The sequence below is a fragment of the Schistocerca gregaria genome, chromosome 4 (assembly GCF_023897955.1).
Source record: "Schistocerca gregaria isolate iqSchGreg1 chromosome 4, iqSchGreg1.2, whole genome shotgun sequence".
Classification (NCBI taxonomy): Eukaryota; Metazoa; Arthropoda; class Insecta; order Orthoptera; family Acrididae; genus Schistocerca; species Schistocerca gregaria.
This window is the reverse complement of record NC_064923.1, coordinates 716,335,202-716,353,908: the sequence shown is the minus strand read 5'-3', so window position 1 is coordinate 716,353,908 and position 18,707 is coordinate 716,335,202. Positions and strand designations below refer to the sequence as shown.

At 40.0% G+C, this 18,707-nt stretch overlaps 1 protein-coding gene across 3 annotated transcripts in view; it reads left to right on the top strand.

Moving 5' to 3' along the window:
• The window catches only part of LOC126365918 (peptidoglycan-recognition protein LA-like), a 351,809-nt gene that overhangs the window by 319,871 nt on the left and 13,231 nt on the right, over nt 1-18,707 (top strand). The gene's annotated exons all lie outside the window — the stretch shown is intronic.

Sequence of the window (18,707 nt, the reverse complement as noted above, 5' to 3'; positions counted from 1 at the left end):
GAAAGTAATGACTTACTTCAACTAAAGAACGGTATTCAGTGATTTCTGTGACTGAAATTTATTCGAAATAAACAAGTTAATAAAACCAAAGTTTATAATTGCGTAGCTAGATGCAGTGTTGCCTTTATATATACATGATATCTCTCTCACTGTCACCGCTCAGGGTTTTTCCCCACGTTGAAGTCCATTCCATATTAACGAATCATCCAAAAATATGTTGACAGATTAATCAATTATTTAGAAATGTCGGAGTCTTAGGCACAATAAATTAAAAAAAGTTTTGCTTTTGTGTTACATGACATGAAAAATACAGCACACACATTTGATTTTTTATGTGGTATAAAATAACTGATCACTGCTGAGGCAGTCAAGTAAGTCTGCTGGTAACTATATTTTCCTTGAAGAATAAATGCAGTTTCACAAACCTTTTTCATTGTTTAGTACGTAAGTCCCTATCTGGAATTCGTTACAGCTTATGTACCTTATGTTTTTGGATCCTTATCATAATAGCAAAATTGCATTACCTACCATAATAAAACGTTTCACAAACAGCTAACGAAATTTTAGAATCGCAGATAGCCCTGTGGTTGTGACTTCTCTGTGTCAATACTTCACATGAGTTAGCAAATTGGTTTTTGAAACGTGCGGTAAATATATTCTGCCTCAGATAGTGTTCAGGTGAAGTCAGAAACATTGCAGATAAAATAAAATAATTATTCACAGTTTTAATCGAGAGACAAGATACTGCTATTATTTCGACAGGACGGTCTTAAAATCATTCGTTTTATGAAGTAAGATCGAAAACGGGAGTCTTCATCATCACAAACTTCGCAATATCCGGCATACTTAGTGAAAAAGTCTGTTGTTTAATATTTACTCCCCAAAGTCAACAAGACACGGGGGTTATTTGCTATTAAATAATCATGTCATTCATGATTAGTTCATTAACCATATCACTTCCAAGTACTATTACAACTAAATTTCTGAATCACGTTTCAGTACTAATAGTCGGATACTGTTGAAATCTTCATCTATACCTAACCATTATTTTAGATTTACTTTCTTTTAAGGAGAGCTGCAATTCTGACCACGCCCTTCTACATTTCCATACAATCAGCTGTGACACCTCAAACCACCCATCTTCTGTAGACAATCACCGAGAAATATGTTAATACTGCTGACACACTCTGATAAGGATTTTTAGCAGATTTACTAAGGTGAGTTTCATGTATACAATTCAACATCGGTCTGAAATACAATTTATTACTATACAGTGGCATGAAAAACTATTTATAATTAGACCTGTAATGGCTGGTTTCCTATGAATTTTAAAAGCGTGATTTTGACTCAACGTTTTTATTCTAAGATCAAGAAAATTGATACCTTCAGCTGACTCAAGTGTAACGGTGAATTTGATGTGGTGGCATATTACTCATTGTATTTGGAAATGATTCTAATTCATTTGCTTTATCATTGAACATGGCGATTGTGCCCTCAACATACATTTGCTAATAAATCAGTTTAGCTTTTAAAAGGGTATTGGCACTGAAAAATTTATTTTTCAGATGGATAATGTAAATATCAGATAAACGGACTGCCACAATGCTTTCCATTTTTTAAATCGTCTGACTGTATACACATTTTTCTTGTTGAATAATCAATTCTTATATTTCCAAGAGTAAACGTAAGTCTATCTGGATAAGTTATTTGTTTCTTGGTAAATGTCTAAGGATGAAAATTGGACATTGTCTGGTTTGTGCACGTTAGTGCTGTCGTTAATATCCTCTAAGGGATTTCTGATAGATAAGTTGTTTCCATATGTGTAAAATTTCTGAGAAATGTTACTACTTACAGAAGTAATATCCAGCATTGTTCCTTGAATTAGCAGTGGGATGTATTGAACACTAAGGTTTATGAATTTTTAGCTGAAATCTTAGTTTAGGTGTTAAGGGTTTCGTGATTTGCTATCTTGGCCATAAGCATCTGATAAATGTGGCTGGAACTCTTAATTTATTTCCTAAACTGAGCTTGATATTTAGATGTGAGTTCAGTGCCCAGACCTTTTATATTAGTTTCAAGAAAGAGCAGTAAGAGTTTAGTGCTGTAATCTTCTTCATTCATGACTAATGCAGTGGTACATTCATCTGCCTTTACAACAAGGTGTTTACTACCTGTAAGATTTTTATTTACGCCAGCGGGTTTTTTTAATCAGTTTTCCCAGAGTTATTTGTTGATTATAGATTGATAGATTTTTTCTTTTTTTGCTATTGAGCTCATCACAGTATTTTACTCACTTTGGCTTAGGTTAGCTGTGGCACTAGCAACTTACTTTATATTCTTGTCATTGGGTTTAGGTGCCATGTTATGCTGGAGAACTTTATTCAGTAAATTAAGTTCTCCGTTTTAAAACAAAATGATGCTAGAGTTTATTAATATATCGTAGAATTCAAGACTTGAAGTGTTGAGGGTTTCCTTAGAACAATGTAGTAATTCTGACGTAGATGAACTTTCTTTTCATGTCTTGTGTAGATGATTAGCTGTTGTTCGCTTATCTGTCTATTGATGTTCCATAAGGTTTGAAGAAATGTGTAGGACACATCTAATTATTGAGTTCAAGATACAGTTTAGAATGTATTTTTGCTTATGGAGGTAATTGGATTCAGTTCTGAACCGCATTATTTCGCACTTAGTAATCTATGGACATTTACTCTGGCTTTTAACGTTAACTTTGATGTAGATATTGATTACATTAAAACTATTGTGGCCGTGTCAAAGATTTTAGCTTAAATTATCTTCATACATCTTCTCTCTGCAGTTTCTAGTGAAGGGGTAGAATGCCTGGCTAGACAACTTGAATCTTATTTTATTCATGCTGGATCTTATGAACTTTTTGTCATTGACGGAGCCCAATCCCAATTACCATGATTTATGACACAAAATGGCCTTATTTATGTCTGTGCAATTAAATTAACATATTTATGACCCGAAAAATTGCCGCCTCTCTCCCTCCACACTTCTGTAGGCATGTTGTGTAATGTACGAATGTCAGGTCAGGTGGAATTATCTTAACTAATATAACTTTTAACCAAAAATTATGTCAGATATTTGGCACCACAACTGATGTGCAGTTATCATTTTAGAATCTGTGTTTTGCAGTTTTCAGCAGAGTATTGTGCCCAGTGGTATTTTCAGCAATCACTCCTACACATTGCTGCGTTGTACTGATATTTACAGTTTGGGGTCTATTTGTTACAGTTTTGGGGCAATTTTCTCTAAATATTCTGAATACCCATTTTTAATTATCATCATTTAAAGAGACAGTCATATTAATGCGAGACCTTAAATGTGTTAACAGTTACCAGCTTAGTGCAACAGATACACTTTTGCTATGCACCAAATCTAGTTTTTCACTGTAAGGACCTTATCACATATTATTAGTATGTTGAAATCAATGTCACTATCAAGCTCTCTTAGATGATTCTGATGGTATAAGATTATACCAGAGGTGAGTAGACCTGATTTGTGATAGTAGCTGATAATGGTTGCTCAAAAAAGTGGAAACTGTGTGGACTCATTTCTTGGAATTCGTGTCCAGCTGGGGGAACTCACGGGAACCCACAACTGAACAATGTTTAGTATTTATAGGATCGTACAAGTGCATCCAGCCACCGAACGGTTCTAGGCGCTACGGTCGCAGGTTCGAATCCTGCCTCGGGCATGGATGTGTGTGATGTCCTTAGGTTAATTAGGTTTAAATAGTTCTAAGTTCCAGGGGACAAATGACCTTAGGAGTTAAGTCCCATAGTGCTCAGAGCCATTTGAACCATTTTTTTCAGTTTCTTGAGGTTTAAATAACGATAAGCCACAAAACGGCCTCTCGGAATGGCTCATGACTACTACTGAAACTGATGAAACTGAAACAGAAACGTAATTCGTGTTGTCTTGGTGCTTGTCGACCCACATATCGCATTTGACATCATCTAAGTAGGAACACGAGTGTCTCGCCGATTTGCGTCAGATCGCGCTACCGCTATTGCAGCATGGCGAACCGCATATTACATCGTCTCAGTGTGTACCGCACCTAATCCGTGCCACCTCAGACAACTTCAGACCGCCAACAGGTGTAACAGTTTGTTTAGCGCACACGTTCCAGAAACCGCCAGCTCTTACGAGAAACTAGCCAGAGGACACAGATTTATGGTACTCGCCGTCTTCGGTCCGTTTCGGGCAAAAATATAGCCTGTCGAACACCTTAAGATACTCGGGAGGTGTGGGTGAGACAGTGTTGAAACCAGGAATATCCCAACAAGACACAGTAAGTGCTTTTCAGACACCGTAAGCTGACCCAGGAAAGACGGCCAGACGTGAGAGACATAGCACTCCACATCTGGAACGTACTACTGACACAACACAAAATACCTGGACGTGTATATAGAAAAATAGACACACTTAAAATACATGCTTGACGTAATAATTAGCTTGTGGACACTGCAGTTCTTATTTCCGTTTTTGCTAGTAAAAAGTGGAGAGGAATTCCGCCTTACGCAATAAACAGTTTTTTAGTTTTGTTTCAGCACTCTTTGTGCTCACTTGCTTTATTGGTTTATCTCCTTTCTAAAAAGCTGCTGTTACATGTAAATCTCTTGTGTGGGGTATATAAAGGTTTGACACGGAAGTATTTACTTTTGTAAGAGAAGCAAATATTTAGTGTGAATAATTTTACATTAGTTTGCGTACAGAAGAGAGTTTAGACGTGTATCACTGGGATGAGGCTGTCTATGTTTTTCATTTACTATGTGTCTAATGATTTCGGTTTTATTGTAAATAAATTACATATGTAAATTTGTTGACATTCCTCATATGAAGCTGTTGGTTGTGTATAACAGTAGGTTTAAATCTACAATACAATACGCAGCTTGTCATCTGCAAACAGCAGAACGTTTGTAGGTTCCGTGATTCAGCTGGTAAAAAGGGAACTCTTATACGATTACTTCGTTGTCTGTGTGTCTCTCTGTGCGTGCGACTGTTAAGAGCCGTTTTCTCAGAAACGGTTTAAAGTACCAAGTTGAAATTTATGTCTTATACTAAGGTCTATGGTCCATTCGAGGTGTCAAAAATTTAATCTTCTAAGTCAATGCAGTAAAATAATACGGCCGTCTTTCGAAACTGGCAAACTCATTCATCAAAACCTGTAGAGTATTTTCATTGTCCTAGAAACATGAAACATGACAAGAAGCCAGGTTTCTCACTAGAACTAAAGGAATAAAATCCTATAATTGTTCAATTGTAACTATATGACATAAAACACATTTTTTGCGATTACAAGCTTACTTTGCATTCGAAATCTGTTAGAAATCTAAGAAAATACTGTAGGGATATTGATCTGGTTGCCAGTAATCGGTAGAGTGATTCCCGAGGAAGCCTTGTGTGTGTAATTTACAAATGTTTCGTGCTAATTCGCTCTGCCACGATAGAGTGAAGTTCTCTGTCGCTGTGAAAACGCCGCCTTTGCCATGTAGTGGATGCTTCTTGTACTTACGAACAATCCCTGACAGTCTTTACTTATTACAGGAACAGCATGTGTAGTGCTTCAGAACGAAGTAAGACTCACGATTGATGCACAGCTGCACTTCCGTTGTTTGGAAAAAGGTTCCAGCATGAAATAAAATATCCGTTGAAATATTGCACAGAACAATTCGCCATTTGCTTAACAATAATATCCCTATGGCCAACTGTATTGTTTCTTCTCTGGAGACTTCCATCAGATCTTACTAATAAACGCAAAATGGACGAGAGCGACAGGGACGAATGAGAAATCACCTAAAAATTAAACGAAAAAGTCGAAATGAACACATTCTCGAAAGTCTTGGTATACCCTGGACTGATTTATTGCCAGTATCGATATCGATAACACGGGAAAATCGTCAAGATTATCTTGTACGGAAAGACCGGGGTGCGAGCACTACTCGCACTTGCCCTTTTCTTTGCTTTATTTTTCGGTTTCCATGGACCTTGCCGTTGTTGGGGAGGCTTGCGTGCCTCAGCGATACAGATGGCCGTACCGTAGGTGCAACCACAACGGAGGGGTATCTGTTGAGAGGCCAGACAAACATGTGGTTCCTGAAGAGGGGCAGCAGACTTTTCAGTAGTTGCAGGGGCAACAGTCTGGATGATTGACTGATCTGGCCTTGCAACATTAACCAAAACGGCCTTGCTGTGCTGGTACTGCGAACGGCTGAAAGCAAGGGGAAACTACAGCCGTAATTTTTCCCGAGGACATGCAGCTTTACTGTATGATTAAATGATGATGGCGTCCTCTTGGGTAAAATATTCCGGAGGTAAAATAGTCCCCCATTTGGATCTCCGGGCGGGGACTACTAAGGAGGACGTCGTTATCAGGAGAAAGAAAACTGGCGTTCTACTGATCGGAGCGTGGAATGTCAGATCCCTTAATCGGGCAGGTAGGTTAGAAAATTTAAAAAGGGAAATGGATGGGTTAAAGTTAGATATAGTGGGAATTAGTGAAGTTCAGAGGCAGGAGGAACAAGACTTTTGGTCAGATGACTACAAGGTTATAAACACAAAATCAAATAGGGGTAATGCAGGAGTAGGTTTAATAATGAATAAAAAAATAGGAGTGCGGGTAAGCTACTACAAACAGCATAGTGAACGCATTATTGTGGCCAAGATAGACACAAAGCCCATGCCTACTACAGTAGTACAAGTTTATATGCCAACTAGCTCTGCAGATGATGAGATAAAAGAAATTATTCTAGTAGTGAAGGGAGACGAAAATTTAATAGTCATAGGTGACTGGAATTCGTCAGTATGAAAAGGGAGAGTAGGAAACATAATAGGTGATTATGGATTGGGGCTAAGAAATGAAAGAGGAAGCCGTCTGGTAGAATTTTGCACAGAGCATAACCTAATCATAGCTAACACTTGGTTCAAGAATCATAAAAGAAGGTTGTATACATGGAAGAATCCTGGAGATACTAAAAGGTATTAGATAGATTATATAATGGTAAGACAGAGATTTAGGAATCAGGTTTTAAGTTGTAGGACATTTCCAGGGGCAGATGTGGACTCTGAGCACAATCTATTGATTATGACCTGTAGGTTAAAACTGAAGAAAATGCAAAAAGGTGGGAATTTAAGGACATGGGATCTGGATAAGCTGAAAGAACCAGATGTTGTACGGAGTTTCAAGGAGAGTATAAGGGAACAATTGAAGGAATGGGGGGATAGAAACACAGTAGAAGAAGAATGGGTAGCTCTGAGGGATGAAGTGGTAAAGGCAGCAGAGGATAAAGTAGGTAAAAAGACTAGGGCTGCTAGAAATCCTTGGGTAACAGAAGAAATATTGAATTTAATTGATGAAAGGAGAAAATATAAAAATGCAGTAAATGAAGCCGGCAAAAAGGAATACAAACGTCTCAAAAATGAGATCGACAGGAAGTGCAAAATGGCTAAGCAGGGATGGCTAGAGGACAAATGTAAGGATGTTGAAGCTTATCTCACGAGGGGTAAGATAGATACTGCCTACAGGAAAATTAAAGAAACCTCTGGAGAAAAGAGAACCACTTGTGCGAAAATCAAGAGCTCAGATGGCAACCCAGTTCTAAGCAAAGAAGGGAAGGCAGAAAGGTGGAAGGAGTATATAGAAGGTTTATACAAGGGCGATGTACATGAGGACAATATTATGGAAATGGAAGAGGATGTAGATGAAAACGAAATGGGAGATACGATATTGCGTGAAGAGTTTGACAGAGCAGTGAAAGACCTGTGTCGAAACAAGGTCCCCGGAGTAGACAACATTCCATTAGAGCTACTGACGGCCTTGGGAGAGCCAGTCATGACAAAACTCTACCACCTGGTGAGCAAGATGTATGAGACAGGCGAAATACCCTCAGACTTCAAGAAGAATATAATAATTCCAATCCCAAAGACAGCAGGTGTTGACAGATGTGAAAATTACCGAACTATCAGTTTAATAAGTCACAGCTGCAAAATACTAACGCGAATTCTTTACAGACGAATGGAAAAACTGGTAGATGCGGACCTAGGGGAGGATTAGTTTGGATTCCGTAGAAATGTTGGAACACGTGAGCCAATACTGACCTTACGACTTATCTTAGAAGAAAGATTAAGAAAAGGCAAACCTACGTTTCTAGCATTTGTAGACTTAGAGAAAGCTTTTGACAATGTTGACTGGAATACTCTCTTTCAAATTCTGAAGGTGGCAGGGGTAAAATATAGGGAGCGAAAGGCTATTTACAATTTGTACAGAAACCAGATGGCAGTCATAAGAATCAAGGGGCATGAAAGGTAAGCAGTGGTTGGGAAAGGAGTGAGACAGGGCTGTAGCCTCTCCCCGATGTTATTCAATCTGTATATTGAGCAAGCAGTAAAGGAAACAATAGAAAAAATTGGAGTAGGTATTAAAATTCATGGAGAAGAAGTAAAAACTTTGAGGTTCGCCGATGACATTGTAATTCTGTCAGAGACAGCAAAGGACTTGGAAGAGCAGTTGGACGGAATGGACAGTGTCTTGAAAGGAGGATATAAGATGAACATCAACAAAAGCAAAACGAGGATAATGGAATGTAGTCAAATTAAATCGGATGATGCTGACGGAATTAGATTAGGAAATGAGACACTTAAAGTAGTAAAAGAGTTTTGCTATTTAGGAAGTAAAATAACTGATGATGGTCGAAGTAGAGAGGATATAAAATGTAGACTGGCAATAGCAAGGAAGGCGTTTCTGAAGAAGAGAAATTTGTTAATATCGAATATAGATTTATGTATCAGGAAGTCGTTTCTGAAAGTATTTGTATGGAGTGTAGCCATGTATGGAAGTGAAACATGGACGATAACTAGTGTGGACAAGAAGAGAATAGAAGCTTTCGAAATGTGGTGCTACAGAAGAATGCTGAAGATAAGGTGGATAGATCACGTAACTAATGAGGAGGTATTGAATAGGATTGGGGAGAAGAGAAGTTTGTGGCACAACTTGACTAGAAGAAGGGATCGGTTGGTAGGACATGTTTTGAGGCATCAAGGGATCACAAATTTAGCATTGGAGGGCAGCGTGGAGGGTAAAAATCGTAGAGGGAGACCAAGAGATGAATACACTAAGCAGATTCAGAATGATGTAGGTTGCAGTAGGTACTGGGAGATGAAGAAACTTGGACAGGATAGAGTAGCATGGAGAGCTGCATCAAACCAGTCTCAGGACTGAAAACAACAACAACAACAACAACATAGAAAAAAATACTACAACAAGGAAACATGCCCGCAACGAACTTAAAAGAAATACAGGTATCAGCCCTACTCAGTCTCATCAGAGAAGAAAACTATTTCACATTCAAAACAAGTTTTAAAGCTCAACAAGAAGGACTACCAATGAGATCCCCAATCAGTCACCTCTGCTGACATACTCATCATTGGCACATAAAATCAAAACTTCGATGAAATTGTTAAACTGAATCACTACAAAATAAAATGTTGCTACTGATATGTTGTTGTTTTTGTGGTCTTCAGTCCTGAGACTGGTTTGATGCAGCTCTCCATGCTACTCTATCCTGTGGAAGCTTCTTCATCTCCCAGTACCTACTGCAACCTACATCGTTCTGAATCTGTTTAGTGTATTCATCCCTTGGTCTCCCTCTACGATTTTTACCCTCCACGCTGCCCTCCAATACTAAACTGGTGATCCCTTGATGCCTCAGAACATGTCCTACCAACCGATCCCTTCTTCTAGTCAAGTTGTGGCACAAACTCCTCTTCTCCCCAATCCTATTCAATACCTCCTCATTAGTTACACGATCTACCCATCTAATCTTCAGCATTCTTCTGTAGCACAACATTTCAAAACCTTCTATTCTCTTCTTGTCCAAACTATTTATCGTCAATGTTTCACTTCCATTCATGGCTACACCCCATACAAATACTTTCAGAAACGACTTCCCGACACTTAAACCTATACTCAATGTTACTGATATGTAGGCGATATAATCTGCGTAACAGATGAATCATGTTCTTCTATAGAAGAACTTCATGATGCCGTAGGCACCCACAGTTCACCGTTGAAACAGAGAGAAACAGAAGAAAAACTCAATTTTTTCGACCTCGCCATGCATATGGGGGAACAACGGACATGAATTTACTGTTTATAGGAAATGTAAAAAATCACGAGCACAACCATTCCTAATGAGTCCAGTCACCCCATAACGAATCCAGTTTAGGTATTTACTACACGGACCGAACAGAACACCTATGAACTAACTTGAAGAATAAAACACAACAAAATCAATTCCACATGACTGTGGGTATGGTGCAACGATAGGAAATAAACGACAAAGTATACAACCAGACAGCAGATGATCATGATGCAATACAAGTCACAACAGATCAGCAGAGAGTACGCAACAAAACTGAGCATAGTGAGTTTCAAGACAAGGTCACACACAGGGTGGGCAATATACTATAGAGAGAAGGACTCAACAGAACATACCGAACCAACAACGCAATACACAACCAACGTGGAAGACATACCAGCAGTCACAGACAAATGCTGCCAATCTCATGTGTACTAATTAACTTGCAACTACTGTCAGTCTGTTGTAAAATACGCAGGAATTTTAGAGCCAGGCATACAGATCATCCCAGGGCACTAAAAAGTAATAACTCTCACTTAACATTTACTGATCACCCCATCGCACACAATTACCGCTACACAAATATAGAAACTGGTTAAACATTTTTAAAGCTAGTAACAGAATATACCAAAAATTAGCAATAGAGAAAAATTATCACATCCAAGAATCAGTGTCTCAGGGAAAGAAAGTACCAAACCAATACACATCACTATGCAATAAAACATCCTTTGCCGCGTTAGAAGAACTGTATTAGTAAATCCCCTCCAAAAACTGCACATGGTCACTCTCTAAGATCAAATTCTGTTTCCCAAATCACACATTGCTCACTCTACCTGCTAGCCGATGACTCTCTCTCTCCCCTACATAAATACTCGCTAAACTTCAAAGACGTTAACAACACTCTGAATTGGCGCCCCACATACCGAACAAACACACCGCGAAGCAAACGAACATCACACAGGCATAACAACACGTGAAATGGTGGTAGAAACACTGTTCTTGGCTACTACAAATAATACAAAATGCTTGTGTAGCCACAACATCTAAAAAAATAAACGTGTTAACACACACAATGGAAAAAGACCAAAATGTCAAAATCCAGAAGTAGTACTCTAAATAAGCCTGCATATAGCAATTCAGAGTCGAAAATGAACAATAAATAGGAAAATAATAAAAAAAAAATTTCGTTGTTTGCAGATGACAGGCTGTAGATTCTGGTTTGGATTTAGGGTTATCGGCATACAAAAGTAATAGCTTCGTATGAGGTATGTAAACAAATGTATATATACTTTGTAAACCTGGCCCCATAACGAAGTCCCGAGGTCCGATGCGCGGTCAAACAGTGTGTCACATGAAACTTCCTGTCACTCTCGTTCTGGAGTGTATACGCAGTTACCCTACGCTGCTGTGGATGATTACCCACGGCGCGCCAGATAACCCAACGAAGCGCCACCGTGGTGAAACGCGTTGTTTTTTAACCAATAAAGAGCATTGTGCAATCTATGACTGTTTTTTAATATCTATCACAGTATAAGGATACTATGTCACCACGTCACAGGGGATTAGAATAAATGCCAGCCGGGATGGCCGAGCGGTTCTAGGCGCTTCAGTCTGGAACCGGGCGATCGCTATGGCCGCAGGTTCGAATCCTGCCTCGGGCATGGATGTGTGTGATGTCCTTAGGTTAGTTAGGTTTACGTAGTTCAAGGGGACTGATGACCTCAGATGTTAAGTCCCATAGTGCTCAGAGCCGTTTGAACCGTTTTTGATTGGAATAAATGTCAAAATCTTTAGACATACAGTGAATGAACATCACAGACTGTCTCAACTCAGTGATATAAGTGTCAAGTCTGTTCTGTATGCAAATTAATGTAAAACATTTGACACTAAATAATCACTCCTTTTACAAATGTAAATACATTTGTGCCAAAGGTTCATATAACACACACGGGAGGCGACAATGCAGCAAGACTTTTCAGGAAAAAAAAACCTCTGAAGATAACACAAAAAGTGGCGAAACATGTCTGGGTGAAAACAAAACTATAAAACTGTGCCTTGCATAAGACGGAATTCCTCTCCACGATTGACAGATTACGCAAAAGACAAAAGCTAATATGACCTCTACAACAACGTTCCCCGGCACGAGTTCAGCCACAGTCATAAAAACATAATTTTTGTATGTGATAACGGTGGCGGAAGGTGTAGCCGATCCTTTTGCGGATGTGACCAGATCAAACACAGAACGACTATACGCCCCTGAGCGACACCTGCTGCTAAGCATCCTCCGCCCGCCTTGACGCACCTCAGCAGAGGAAGCATTCACAGTGCACACTGCAGATGACACTTCAGACACTTCGTGGCAGATTCGGAAGAGACGTTCTAAAGAACAGACGGGACCACCTGGACGCACAACCATACCCATAAACAAGCTCATCCACCAAGTGATGGTCATAGCTCACAGCAGCATCTACGAATGTGACTACACATCAGAAGGAATGCTCTCAGTGACGCAAGACGCCGGTACGCTAACTCAGCGTGTTCGGTCAGAGTGTTGGCTGCCCTCTGTAATAAAAAAACTGAGTTAATGGATCAACGACGAACTGAAACGGGTGTCTTGCGACGTCCGCCCCGAGCAGATACAAAAAAAGTAGCTGAGGGGTCAGTGCGACGGAATGCCATGCTAAAGGTCCCGGGTTCGATTCCGGGCTGGGTTGGAGATTTTCTCTGCTCGGGGACTGGGGGTTGTGTTTTCTTCATCATCATCTTATCATCCTCATCGAGAAGCAACTGGCCGACGTGGCGTTAACAAAAAAGGCTTGCACCAGGCGACCGGTCTACCCGACGGTAGGCCCTAGCCACGCGACATGTCGTTTCATCTGCGACGTCACTATGAGAAAAATGACAGTGATTGGTACACGACGAACGGCACCCACCATTACGTTTGTGACACCAAGCGGAACCCAAATTAAATTAAAAAAAGCAAAAACAATGTGTATTAATTTTAAGCGTAAAATTCATGAATATATCGCGTAAAATGAATGTGGACTTCCGTATCCAGCCCATCAATTGCTACCGTAATTTCTTTTAATTCTTTTTCTTTATAATATCAGCAATGCAGATTACTGTAAGCTTAATAAATATGGTTCAAATGGCTCTGAGCACTATGGGACTTAACAGCTATGGTCATCAGTCCCCTAGAACTTAGAACTACTTAAACCTAACTAACCTAAGGACATCACACAACACCCACTCATCACGACTGTAAGCTTCGATTAATGTACTGTTCAAAAAATTAGAATAACAACATTTTAAATACCTGCATTATTTTTTCAGGAATGTTTTGAGTAAAACAGACCTTTTTGCTGGAAAATGAAAGCGTTATTAAACAGAAATGTACTTCTGTGCTCAACCGGCATGCTGATGCTGTGGCCAGAATTGCAACGCAATATCGTAAAGTAACGTGAAAACACCTTCAATTAAGTCATATAAGGCACAAAAAGAATCATTTCAATATCTGACAGGTTCTCCATATTCCCATATTACTGTCTCACATCTTCGAGGCAGACTCCTTTAGAATTTTTGTCCATTGCTCAATAAGGACCTCTGCAAGTTGTTCAAGAGTTTGAGGTGCTACAGGATTTGCCCGAAGTTGGCTGCCCAGCATATCCTATAAATGCTCAATAGGACTGTGGACAGGACAGTCAAACGTCCGAATCGCGAGGTCCTGCGACGTTTCCACGGTGAATGTTGCTGATAGCGCTCTTGTAGGAGGATAATCTGGAACCCACTACGGCTGAAGTGGGCATAGCAGGACACAGTAGTCTCGTTGATGTACCTCTGAGTATTAACTCGGCCTCTGAGTACCCGAATGTACTCATGGCCATCAATTGTGACGCCATACCTCACCATAACAGATCACATCCAAATCTGCCAATTTCCTGGACAGCTGCATCATTATAACGTTCACCACGACGGTCACATACAACTATACGTCCGTCGCGCCTTGTTAGACGACAGCGGGACTCGTCTGTAAACAATACATGGCGCCAGTGACGCAGCTGCCAGTGCCTATTGTAAAGAAACTGGTCCTCTACTTGTAAAAAAAACCTTTTAAATAATAAAACATGACCTATACCAGGAATCTTATTACCCTTGTTAGTCATGGACGAAAAAGAAAAAAATATATTAGGTAATTCAGTACAATTATTATATAGATGCGATAAATCACTTTAACGGGGGCCAAATGAACAATTAAAGTCAATATAATTCCAGTAAACCTGCAAAAGTGAAAACAAATTATTGTAGGGGCCTACATAAACATTGCACATCTGCTAGATTTTGTTTTGAAGCTGACAGCCAATGAGAAAATAGGTGCAGTTTTCGGACAGCATCAGCTGATAATATACGTAATTTTATGGTAGCTAATTTTGCTACACAAAAAATAAAATATGTACTCCCTCCTAAAGAAGTTACAAACAAACATTAAAATAAAATTATAATGAGCAGCAAAATGTTAGAGAAGAATTCTGAAAGAAAATTATTAATTGAAATTTGGCGGGCTCACAACACTGTCAACAAGACGAAATAATGGAAAGAATATTTATTGTAACCAAACAAAATGAGATGTTGTGACAGTATTTTTAAAATAGTTAATTTAACAGGAATTGTCTTTAATTTTGAAATGAGAGAGAGCGTAATAATTTTCTTTTAATGGCTTAACTGTTACTGCAGGCAGTGCGATGACGTCAGCAGTGGTCCGCGCGGACGATGTGTGAAGTGAATCCTGGTTCGTGGCGTGAAGATAATGATGGATCCTCCTGTTTCATTAATATTCCAGTTACGGCGGTGGTCCACGTCTCCGTTGTAATCTTATCAGCTGGCAGCACTGGCGCGATAATAATAGTTCCAGTGTGTGCGTTGTCGTTACGCGCGCGACGTTGTATTACTAAAAGTTTATTAATCACGCGGTACGGGTAGGTCGGAATTATGCAATGTCTTTAGTATTTACGATATATATCCGGCTAATGTTAATACTTCGCACAGTTCTTTTACTGTGTTGCCACAGGAAAAAACAGTCACATGGGTTCATCACTATAACAGTCCGTTAAACATCAGTTCAATTTACGTCGTCGTCTTCAAGACAGTTTGGACGATATAATAAATGTTTCTTGATCAGATCACAGCTCTGTTCTTTTACTTAACCTTTTGGTTTGTTCCACTTTCACAGTTAGTGTCTCCACACGACAATGGTGTCTGATTCATGGCTAATTGTCACAAGTTCACACAGTTTGTAAAATCGTCACCGCAAACACTCGATATAGTTTTCAGGTTTCACTGTTCACTTAATAATGCACGATCTCCTATTAACACAGCGGACGCACTGTAGCTAATTGTTCCTCCGCGTATCAACGTCTTTCACGCCGAAATTTGCAATGTTTAACACCCAAGAACCGACCACGATACCACAACTCACACGCTCTCTATCGATAGTCGTTCGCTCTCTCTCTCTGACACAGTACTTCTCCGAGCCTAATCAAAGATTTACAAAGCATATAGAACCAGAACATTCATAGTCGTACAATATAAAATATAAAAAAAGTAGCAAAATGAATAAAAAAATTATTGTGACGTATCAACAAATAGTTTAAATAAATAATACATACGTACTATGACAAGGTAATGCACAAAAGAAAAAAGATATTAACTAATTTCGGGGAAAGCAATGCCTTTACACTATTTTTTTCAGAAAATTGAAGTCGATCTTTCATGAACAGTTAATCTAGGGACGTGGTGGTAATCTCTTCTTGGTCTTAAGTTCTCGCCCGCATCTCGTGGTCGTGCGGTAGCGTTCTCGCTTGCTACGCCCGTGTTCCCGGGTTCGATTCCCGGCGGGCTCAGGGATTTTCTCTGCCTCGTGATGGCTGGGTGACGTGGGATTTCCTTAGGTTAAGTTCTAGGGGACTGATGACCATAGATGTTAAGTCCCATAGTGCTCAGAGCCATTTTTTCTTAAGTTGTCCTGTTCGAGTCTGTTGCGTATTGTTTGGTCACTGGAGGGAACAATTAACCACATATCGGTCGTGTCTGGTCGATATTTTTCGTTTTCTCACTTGGTCTGGCTTTCCTGTGTATATGCCAGTTTGACGGAATCGTTTCCAAACACTCCCAACGACAATTGAAACCACATTAAGCTTTCTAGACACTTCCTGATTAGTCCAAACTTCCTGGAGTGATATCACTGCCCCGAATACGTTCTGCCTCCGTCATCTGCCACAAAGTGAATGATGAAACGTAGGTAAAGAGTGTAGAGACGCAATCGTTACTAACAACCACTAGATGGCAGAGTGAGACATTGTTCTACCATCTCACTCTGACTCATAACATGGAACATTTGAAAATTACCGCTGTACCATGCCTTTCAAACGCATTTCTGAGGAATGGTCTCATTCCTAAAACATGTTGTAATACTAAGAGCAGCAGCATGTATTTCAATCAACTGCGTACGCCGTACACTCCATCAAATTCCAGTCTCTCTAATTAGTATTAGCAGTGTATCTAGCTTCGTTCACTGTATACTATCTTTAAAGTTGCTTTCGTAATTATACACGAAACTTTTTCTTTTGTATACACCTCACAAGTATCTTCAGTGAAGGTTAATATTTACATGCACAGGAGTAATATAACCTTAAATATGAATTTAAATTCTATTGTGTGAATTTAAATTAATGTTTTAATGTTTTGTCCTGTGTTATGTCTAGTTTTGAATATTTTTAAAAGCAATTTTTAACTCATGTTGTAGTTATTTTCATTGAATAAGATTAATTCTTCTTAATAAGCATAATTATGTCTGTAAATGACTATTACTCCTACTTTTGTCTAAAGAAGATTTTTTTATCACCACTCACTTTTGGTTCGACACAGAGTAGAATGTACCACTGTCGTGGCCCGGTTGGCTATCAAGAAATCATACGTAATGAAATTAGTGCAACAGCAGGGATACCTTTTTGAATCTGTCTTTCGCATAGACACTTTGAAGCTGTAGTTTTGCACAAAGCATTACACACATTACAATGCAATGTCGTCAAATCGCTCTCAGCGTTGTTTATACTGTTGCTGTGAAGGACACAAATACAAAACATTTTTTTAAAATGCGACAAGTAAAAATAACTATCCTGTGCACATAATGTATGAGCAGTGCTCAATAAGTAATGTACCATTTTTTTTCTGAAAGCAGGTTGGTTTTATTCGGGATTCTAACACACCGTATTGTTTCCCACTCTTTTGTCTTCAAAACCCTTTTTTTCGACATAATCTCCGTTCAGTGTGACGGCCTTAGTGGGATGGCTTGCATGCCCACATCATAGCACTGTACTGATCGACTTAGAATCCAGCGTCTTTGCCGCGCGGGATTAGCCGAGCGGTCTAAGGCGCTGCATTCATGGACTGGGCGGCTGGTCCCGGCGGAGGTTCGAGTCCTCCCTTGGGCATGGTTGTGTATGTTTGTCCTTAGGATAATTTAGGTTAAGTAGTGTCTAACCTTAGGGACTGATGACCTTTGCAGTTAAGTCCCATAAGCTTTCACACACATTTGAACATTTTTTTTTCAACGTCTTGTATGAGTAACTTTTCCGTCATCAACGTCCTGCTTCCCGCAAAGAGCATCCTTCATTGGGCCAAACAGATGTAAGTCGGAAGATGCGAGATCCGGGCTTAGGATTGATGAAGATGAACAGTCCTATGCAGTTTTGTGAGCCCTGCCTAGTGCGGAGCCTTGTGTGAAACCTTGTATTCTCATGGAGAAAAAGAAGTGCGTTTGCATTTTTGCGGCGACGAGCATGTTCATCTCATTTCTTCAGTTTCCAGAGTGTAGAACAGTACTCTTCTGGATTGGCCGTTTCAGCAGGAGGGTGGATTTTAAACAGAACTTTCGTAGGAGATGTGTCTTGACAGCACTCCATGAACGGCCATTTTGTTTCCGATTAGAAGTGATGAACCCATGTTAAATCGTAACTCGCAAACAATTCCGCGCAGATGGTCCTTCATTGCTCTTTACGGTGTTCTGTTAGGCCGCGAGGAGCCCAGCGGCTACACACCGTCTAGCACCCCAACACGAGGACGAGCGTATCAGCACTGCCAAGAGACACGTCCAGTTGTGCAGTGAGGCATTTGATTGTGATCCGTCGATTACGCCGATTGAAAGTGTCCGGACGTTCCAACAATGCACAAGTCAGAGCTGCGTGGCGCAGGCTGGCACGCGAGAGGTCTAAGACGTTTGTGCGACCTCGTTGCATTTATGAGAGACGCCTTTGAGCCGTGGCGCTGGATTAAACCTTCATTGCAATTCTGTTCAAAAATGGTTCAAATGGCTCTGAGCCCTATGGGACTTAGCAGCTGTGGTCGTTAGTCCCCTAGAACTTAAACCTAACTAACCTAAGGACACCACACACATCCATGCCCGAGGCAGGATTCGAACCTGCGACCGTAGCAGTCGCACGGTTCCGGACTGAGCGCCTAGAACCGCGAGACCACCGCGGCCGGCTGCAATTC